Raw genomic sequence first — 8,962 nt, forward strand, 5'->3', positions numbered from 1 at the left:
AAACATTTCCTTTTTCTTGATTTCCCACAGTAAGTAATTTGTAGAAGTGCAGTTAACTCTTTCTCTATTTTAAGCCTTGCATCATTGCTTCAATGTAGTTTTCTGCTGAAAACTACATTCGATGTTTCTTTATTACCTTACTACATTTCATTGGATATGTCTTGGCAGATCTCTTTATCCATCTTGACATTAGGAATTTGAGAGGAGTTAAGAGTTGGCTGGAACAAATGGCAGAGGGCCTGCAACTGTAAATCCAATAGAACAAAGGCTCTCTGGTGAAGAGCTGAATAAAATGTCAGTGCTTAACAACTAACAAAGAATAACATGTCAATAGCTCATTTAAGGGTCTGCTTCATGTCAGCATTGAAATGACATCTGCTGACTCACAATGGACATATAAACTCTCATTCTTATCCTTTTTGGAGTTCCCATGCCACATGGTTAATATGCGGTACATCATTTTAGATGCTTGATAACATTTTTGATTTCCTGTAGGCTTTTGAACTCTTCTTCTAGGTAGATCTTTTGCTGAACTCCTATTTTATCCATTACCATGAATACACTCAGGGTAAATCCCTCTTGACTTTCTGGAGGAAGGAAAGAAGTTAGCCCCCATGGCTTATGAATCCCTTTGTCTCAAATGTGAGACATCCAGTATGAAGAGGTTTTGAACTGTGATTGAATCCTGTACTCCTCAAAGCACTTGCATGTTTGCGAAATTCTTATGTTTGCTAGAATCCAGTAAATACCAGACGTATACTTTATTCTGAGTTGGGAATTTCATATCCTCCTGGAACAAAATACTTTATTTCCCACATGTTTTGACTACATTATATTGGCGCCACTCATGTCACTCCACTTAAAATTGTGTCAGCATTCTCATTATAAGTTGTTTTTCAGAGGTTATAACTTGGACATGAAAGTTTGCTTCCACTTAGAAACTTGGTCTTAGCCAGAAGTAATTAAAAAAACCACCAACATTTTCTTTCAATATAATCCGTGTTATTTTGGGAGGAGAGGGAATAAAAATTAACACTGAAAATGGCAAAGAGTGCATTACAATTTGTTAAACTTTGACCAACTAAATGATGGAAAAAAATCAGAATTTGTTAATCTTGTTAAGCTGTAATACACTTTAGTGTCTTTTTAGTTTTATCCGTTTGTTAGGTGGAAAGATGAAGAAAAATAGCTCTGAATATGCATGAAGAGATTAATCTAATGCCTAACCCTGCATATAGAATGTGCAGGTACTATCCATTCAGCATTTATGAAAAGCTGAGTGTGCCCATCCTACTCTGAACTTTAAATCACATCAATCTAAAAGTGCCACTGCCCCTGACTTTGTTATATCTCTTACGTGTCTCAGAAGTTATGATGCGTAACGTATTTCTCTGGGGTGCAGGATAACATAAAAACAAAGAATGGCAAAAGTGAGCTACTCCATTTTTTTGTGGTAGGTGCATGTGGACCATCATCCTGGGCACAGCAAATGGACAGAAGGGAGTTGAGATGCCCCAGGTGGGGACTGTCTTTGGGTGAATTGTAGCCATGTCCTGTTTGTTTGTAGGGTCTCAAAGTACCTCTGTTTGGTGAGTGATAAAGGGTTGTTGTGGCTTAACCAGGCAGCAGCCAAGCCTCAAGCAGCCACTTGCTCACACCTCCACCAGTGGGACTGGGAGAGAATTGGAAGGGTAAAAGCTGGAAAACTCGAGGGCTGAGATTAAAGACAGTTTCATAGGGAAAGCAGGAGCCACACACTCAAGCAAAACAAAATGAGGAGTTAATTCATCACTTCCCATGGGCAGGCAGGAGCTCAGCCATCTCCAGGAGAGCAGTTCTCATCACATCTAAGTGTCATTTGGGAAGACAAATGTCATCATGCCAAACATGCCCCCTTCCCTCTTCTTTCCTCCACGTTATGTCCTGAACGTGCTGTCCCATGGTCTGGAACATGCCTTTGATCAGTTGGGGTCACCTCTCCTGGCTGTGCCTCCTCCCACTGTCCCAAGCACCCCCGGGTTCTCTGCCAGCATGGCAGTGTGAGGAGCAGAAAAGGTCCTGGCTCTGTGTAAGCTCTGCTCAGCAGTAACTAAAACATCTCTGTGCTATCATCACTGTGTTCAGCACAAAGCCAAAACACAGCCCCATATCAGCCAGTGTGAAGAAAATTAACTCTGCCCCAGCCAAAATCAGAACACTGGTTTATGGGGGTTACAATGATTCTTGGGTTTTGTAGGATCTAAGAAGAAAAATGAGCAAAAGGGATTGTTTTAGTATTCAGATTAGATGAAAAATGCCTGTAAGGGTCCACCTTAATCAGTGTACCTCTTACCGTGTACACTGACAGAAAACTTCAGGGAAAGGCTTGTTATAGAATAAATGGGGAAGCTAGGTGATATAATTCTTATAGTACGAGTGGGAAGGCATGTTTCATTGATAAATCTGCTGCTGAAGTTATTTTTTACTATGAAGGGGGACTCTAGTACCCAACTGTAACTACCTGTTATACTTGGGATTATGTCAAAGACACATTTCAGTGAGCGAGTGTCCTGTATAATTAGGAGTTTCAGATGTGGTAATTGCAGAGAATAACTGTGCTAATACTTTTACTGATCAACAGAGACTTTTAGCTCAAAAAGGATGTCTGTCTTTTTACAGTGAAATATGAAGAAATAAAACAGGCTGTTCTCACATTTAAAACCCAATGACTGTGGAATGTTTTGGGCTTTCCACCCCGTACAGAATCTTGTGAGACAAAGGGAGACCTCGCATCCAGTGTAAGGTTTCAGAAAATATTGGTCCTTACAAAAGATTAAACAAATATAAATTTCTGCAAAATAAATAGTTTCTAGGTACAGGTCTTTTGACACAGAACAAACCAGCCTGAATCTTACCATCGCAATCAACAACAAATGGAGTGAAAACTGGGCTCAGAAACCATGGAGACTCATCAGTCCTCAGTGTTATACCGCCAGTAGTATTCCAAGTTTGGTATTGGAATAAAATATTCAAAATTAAATCTATTCAAAATGTCCTCCTTTCAAAGGACAGAAAACCAAATAGCTTTTCTTTAGAAATGCATTTTATAGGACTTAGTACAAACAAGTATTTTTAAACTTCAAAAACAACTCCAAAAGAAGTTTATTCTGGACTAGGATTTGATCACAAATATATTTCTCCAAAATGTCAAATCCTGGCTTGGGGAATCTGTTACCATTAGTCTCCTCTAGTTCAAGAAAATGTCAGCTATGATTCAGACCTGTCTTTGTGAGTGAAGGTTATTATGAACTGAGGCTGACTCTAGGCTGGTCTGTTTTAATGGGAGCAAATAGGTAGCTGGTAATGTGGAAAATAAAAAAATGGTGAGTGAAGTATATTGTCCTCGGTGTAAAAAGATGGAGTGCAAGAATGTCTGGACTTCAGCAGAGAGAAACTTGGAATATGAGTCTTGACTGACTGAGTTGAAGAGGAGGGATAACAGGAGGAGAGATAACTAAGGCCCAGCTGCAGGGAGGAAAGAGAGATGAAAATGCACTTAAGTGCAGTCTCTTAGGCTTCAATTTTGCAAACTGATCTGTTCAGGCAAACCCTTACACCCACGCAAAGTCCTGTTGAAGATAATAGGATTTTGTGCAGGCTCACAAGAATCAACTTGCAGGAATGGGGCCCCGAGTCCTCAGGAGGAGTTTACACTGAGTGCAAGTAACAGAGTGAATAGTTGGACATTACGCATCTCAGCAGTCCCTGATTTTGGATGGGGAATTGAGAGACTGAGCTGGTTTTGTGGGGCATCCAAGATGACAGAATTACATTTGTGTTGTGCTCTGAATGCTTCTGTTATAAACCCTAGTGGAATTTACACTTGGTATCTTTCCCCCCACCCCACAATATCTTTCAGGCTAAAATCTGACAGATGAGAGCTCAGCCTGGAAGGCTGGTGACTTCTGAAATGTGAGTGCAATTGGTTTAGATTCTTGGCTTTGCAGGGCAGCTGGAAGGGGAAAAACTATCAGATGGTTTCTCATTTGTTTTACAAAATAATATTTCATGCTAAAAAAGCTAGGTAATGTGGAGAATGTTGTTTAGGCTTGTCAGTAAGATAAACTAGATTTTTGCTTACCACAGAGCCTGTCAAAACATCTGTGATGTGTTTTATAATTACTGTGAACTTCATTCCTTGGCAGTCCCTATAATGTATGTATGAATCTCACTGACAATTTCTAAATAGTAATTGCAGTTAGAGGACCTTTATACATTTCATTTTACTGTAATTGCTTTACCCAGCAGAACCTAGCAGAACCTGACTGCCTTGTTGGACCCAGCTGCAAAGGCCTAATATGACAAGATGATGACAGAGATCTTTAGTACAATTTTATTGTTGCCATGGCAAGCTTATTATTTGGGCTTCATCTTCTTTGATAGCATAATTCAGCTCCAGGTTGGCATTCTAATCTACCACTGCTGGCTGTTTTATGGTCACAGGTTTCTCTGAGTTTCTACGGGAGGTTCTTTAACCTATTTTAGCTAAATCCATCTTGCCTGTGCCTAAGAGCAATACTGGTACCTTTAGTATGAGTCTCTAATTATGAGTGATGAATTCCTTTGCATGCTAGCACAAAAATTATTTCAAACACTAAATGGAATCTTGAATATTTACCTTTCAAATCTCACTCGCTATCTGAGTTTGACTGTGAAAATATATTTACTGAATAAATGGCAATTCTTGCCTATTTTCTTTTGCCATAAACTAAGAAGTCCACTAGCTTAATTCAGAGGCAGACACTCTTGGACAACTGGATAGATCCATACCTGCGTGAGGCCCCAGCAAACACTGTGACTGTCCAGTCCATGGAGAGGTGGCTGAGGAGATTTACAATTAAGTTTAGGAAACACAAAAGGTGGTGGATTAATTAAATGGAAGATTGCTGTCCTCACAACTCCCATGACTCAAGAAGTAGGGGACACTAGATGAAGCTATTTTGAGACAGTTTTAGGAAAAGGAAAATACTTTGGGAGCCTATTGAAACAGGGGATGGTGGAGGTGAGTTCAAAAGGATGTGACAAAAGCATGTGCATAAAGGGAATCTGGAAGAAACCAAGGACAGATTCCCTTGCAGAAAGTACCATTCTCATGGGGTCATGTATCTTATTCACTACTGCCAGATATGTAATAGTGGACTAAATGGACCATTGGTCTGACTCAGGGGCAGTTTTATAAGAGAGTCAGGGCTCTTACAGGTCCTGTCTCACATTTTCAAGGACAAATGTACTCACCAACATCCCTATTCCTGGATACCAGGAGAATAGGAAAATGGACAGCATCTGCAATTACCCTCTGCGATCTCACCTGGCAAATCAGTATGCGACTTTATGTGCATCACATGAAATAGGTGCTCATGATAAGAAACTAAATAAATCAGTTTTGAGAGCAGCCTGAAGAGATGCTCGTTCTCGATGTCTTTGAGAACTGCCTGCTCCACCCTGGACACTACCCCCGCCACACAGGCTGAATCAGTGACCAAATTAATTGGCTCTGAGAACTTCTCAAAAGCTCTCACAACTGTGGCCAGTTCAGCGACTTGGGGTGATCCCTCCACAAATTCTACATCAGCTTCCCAGTGCTGAGTTTGGGGATTTCTCCAAGTCATCACTGACTTGTAGGATGCCCCGGACATGTCAGTGAACACTGAGAGCTTTGAGCAGCCTACCAGCAACTCCTCGTTAAACAGTTTGTGTGACAGGGTGTGGACTGATATGTGTCCACTGTAGATGTCTAGGGATATCTAGAGGTTGGCATTCCCCTGGAGCAGACACTCAAACATCTCTTTGGTCAGCCTCTCGGAGTGTTTTTACCCTCCTCAGAAAGCATGGCCAGGAGGTGAGTACACGCAAGATCACAACCAGCCAGCTCACACAGTCTCAGCCTGGCTTTCTGGATCAGCTGAGCTATCAGCTCTTGTGGCCTTGTGATAGTCTTGGGTCATTGGCAGGAGAGGAAAACCCACTCTGTTGTTAAGAGTGAATCTCTCTGCCCTTTGATCCCCTGGAATATCAAACTATGCAAGTGTGGCAACATTCCTAGAACAATGAATTTGAAAAGCAGCTCGGGCTGATAACGGTGAGCCTGCCTCTTGGTCAAAGCTTTTTGTGCTTTTTCTATTGCAGTTTTTGCCTCTGGGGTCAGTTCTCTGGGAGAGAGCAGCTCTCTCTCCCCCCTCAATAAATTGTTGAGGGGATCTAGGTCCTCGTTGGTGAGACCTAGCAAGGGCCTGACCCAGTTCAAAGACCCACACAGGCAATGGAACTCTGCTAGGGTTTTGGGATCACTTTTGATTTCAACTTTTTGTGGAACAACAGTCCGCTCAGTGATCTCCAAGCCCAAGTACTTCCAAGGTGGCATCCTTTGAACTTTTTCTTCCTGCAGTTGCAATCCAGCAGGGGTTAAAACTTTAACCACTAGGTCAAGTGTTGGAGTATAGTGTCACCAGGGGCACACACAAGCCCATAATCCATGCAGTGGAGGATGATGGCTTCCCTCCTTTTGGCACGTACCGGGGACAGCAATGAAGCCACGAACCATGGGCAGATCATGGGGCTGCATTTTAAGGCCTGAGGCAATACCTTCCAGTGGTAGCGCTTCATCGGGGCTTCTTGATTAATGGTAGGAACTGAGAAGGGAAGCCGTGGGGCATCTTCTGGGTGTAGTGGAATTTGGAAGAAACAGTCTTTGACATCTAGGACAGCCAATTGCTAATTTTGAGGGAACATTGTTGGGGAAGGCATCCCTGGTTGGAGTGACCCTATGTCCTCAGTTACTTTGTTTATTTCCCAGAGGTCGTGGAGGAGCCTCCACCTATCCTTCCCTGGCTTCTTTATTACAAAGACTGGGGAATTCCAAGGACTGGTTGTCTCTTCTATGTGACCTTTGGCTAATTGTTCCTCTGCAATCTTCTTGAGCACCTCAAGCTTTTCCTTACTGAGTAGCCATGATGTACCCAGACTGGGGTGTCATCCAGCCACATTAACTTTTGGGTAGGGCCCCCTACAGTGGCCACTTCTAAAAATCCTGCGGGTTTTTAGGGCCACAAGAAAGGAACATACATTAATATGCAAAAAAAGGACAAAATCAATGAGAGGAAGCAAGAAGACACACCCCCACCCCCACCCCACCCCCCCACCCTGGTATCCCGCAAAGCCTGAAAAACATATAAAAAGGGACCCTGTGAAAGTGGTATTTCATGAACTACAGGTGTACGGAACTGTGGAGTCCAGACCTGGTTCAGCCAACGCCGATTGCCTGGCTGTTTTGCTTGTGGCTTTTCCAATTTTACTTGATTATTTGTCGCTGTTTGCCACACTCAAAATGACCACGCAGAGACTTGGGAGTTGTGAGAGAAAAGCAGGGCAGAGCCAGTCTGACCTTTGTTTACTACATGCTCTTAAATACTATTTGAAAGGTGACCGTGGATTGGAGAGTGGAATCCCCACCTCTCAACCACATTGGTCAAAAGGACTGTCACACAACCTCTCCTCTCCTTGGAGAAGAATGTGAAAACAATGGTAATATTTACAAGCACGATCTCCCTGTTTACATGAAAGAGTGGGAGAAAACCTTCTACTTTAATATGAACGCTCAGAAACTAGGAAATCTCATGGTGACAATTATTTAATAAATTCCTTTAATTATTAAGTTGGCTGACTCATTTATAACATCCTGGAAGACGCAAAATAAAAACTGATCTTTGAACAGTGAAGTTTTGATGGAATTGAAGAGTTGTTTATATTGCTGAATGTTACTTTTGCCTGTCCAGTCAGGATGGAATGAGGAATGAGTTGAGTTGCTGAGAGCGCTCAGCTGTTTATTGCAACTTGCAGAATGACTCATGAGGTGAGAGAGCAAATGTGTTTACGTACATAGACACAGGTACACATAGGTACAACAGGCCTCTGCTGCGTTTTGTAACTCAATAATTCAGCTTACAATTATTTCCTATTACATATATTTTTAGGCTGGGTTTAATGGAACCCGCAAAGAAAACATGGATTATTAACTCTGCAGTAACCTTACTTGGAAAGTGTCTCTCTACAGAGAAAAGACAGTTTCATAGTTTGTGAGGAGTTTGTCTCCTCAAAAATTCTAATGCGAAAATTCATTTGGGATATCAGTAAGCTGTGGTAATATAAATGTTTTAAATTCTTACTCTAATTCCTTTTTTTTTTAAACCTTAAAAATAATGATCGATCTATCAACTGCAGAAACCTTTGACATGCTTATCAGACTGGCTGAGAATTCGCAAGCACACTTTACTGCAATGTGTGTACAAACACGGCTGCTGAAGCTGCTGTGAAAGTGCAGGAGTTTTTCACAGATGTTGGACTCTTCCTATTCAGCACAAGCATTAGCACAGAGGAATTTGTGAATGGATGTTTTGACATCCTGTTTGCAGCAGTCTCCAACCCTGTGATTGACCCTGGTTCAACTGGCAGTTCCCTGCAATGTGCATATGCCTCCAGGTTGGTAAGAAGATACGTTGGGCCCTTTGGCAGCGTTCCCAAAAAGGCCACAGGACAAATGAGAAGATCACTCTCACCCAGCTGGACTTTCCTGTGGGCTCTGAATTTGAGGGGTTGCAGGGATCAATGCAACAGATCACCCGCACTTCTCCAAACCCTGCAGCAGAACCTTGCTGAGAATGCAGCAGTGCCCACACTGTGCGGGGCTGACGCTGAGCGAGCCCTGCATGGGCTGCTGCCCCAACACCTTGCGGGGCTGCGTGCCTGGCACAGCAGGAGCTGGTACCCCTGCCAGGGCTTTCTCCAGTCCCTGGAGGAGCTCTCACGAGCCCTGAGCAGAGCACACAGCATTGAGCACATGTGCTGAACTTCCATTCCCTTGTTCATGACACTCTGGGACCGGCCTGGATCAATGGGCCAGAACGGTCTGAGCAGGTGAGACACACTT

The sequence above is a fragment of the Prinia subflava genome, chromosome Z (assembly GCF_021018805.1).
Source record: "Prinia subflava isolate CZ2003 ecotype Zambia chromosome Z, Cam_Psub_1.2, whole genome shotgun sequence".
In the NCBI taxonomy this organism is placed as follows: Eukaryota; Metazoa; Chordata; class Aves; order Passeriformes; family Cisticolidae; genus Prinia; species Prinia subflava.